Source organism: Seriola lalandi, unplaced genomic scaffold (assembly GCF_002814215.2).
Source record: "Seriola lalandi dorsalis isolate HSWRI2012SDOR001 ecotype SW California unplaced genomic scaffold, Sedor1 jcf7180001991554, whole genome shotgun sequence".
Taxonomy (NCBI): domain Eukaryota; kingdom Metazoa; phylum Chordata; class Actinopteri; order Carangiformes; family Carangidae; genus Seriola; species Seriola lalandi.
The window spans coordinates 1-562 of NW_019462220.1; the positions used below are offsets into that span (position 1 = coordinate 1).

Below are 562 nucleotides of genomic sequence, written 5' to 3' on the forward strand. Positions count from 1 at the left end.
TTGCAACAGTAAAGAGGTGGCGTTCTGTTCCTCAACCAGTGGGGAATCCGTAATGTTGCTGCTGAATTGGGGGTTCCTATTTTGGCTGGAGTCTCCTTTGAGGGCCCCTGGAATGAGCTTGGCTTGAGCTCGAGGCATGACAGTCTGAGCAGTGATAACTTAACATCCCTAATTTTTCCTAAGAGGGCAGCCACCACGCGCAAAACAACACTCACTGTCGCCAACATTTACACAAACAGAGTGTGTGTTGCCTTTACCCAACCTATCAAATGGAGACACACCGGCTGAAGGTCAAAGTCACTGTCTATCTTGACTTTGTGTGAGGAAGCTGGGACTGCACAGAGTTGTTTCCGCCCAGTTTCGAACTGGGGACCTTTCGCGTGTTAGGCGAACGTGATAACCACTACACTACGGAAACTGCTGCGGGATGCTCTGTATGTCCTTGAGGCGGGGAAATGCACCAGTGTGCACTGAGCCCCATAAGCATTTTCACCAGAGAAGCCAAATCCGAATAATTGGAATGTGGACTTCCGCCCAAGCTGGTCATATCTGCTGTAACTCT

At 49.8% G+C, this 562-nt stretch overlaps 1 non-coding gene across 1 annotated transcript; it reads right to left on the minus strand.

The window, feature by feature from the left end:
* Positions 1-345: 345 nt before the first annotated feature.
* On the minus strand, positions 346-418 carry trnav-aac (transfer RNA valine (anticodon AAC)). Its single transcript has one exon. It is a non-coding gene; the product is annotated as a tRNA-Val (tRNA).
* Positions 419-562: the final 144 nt, after the last annotated feature.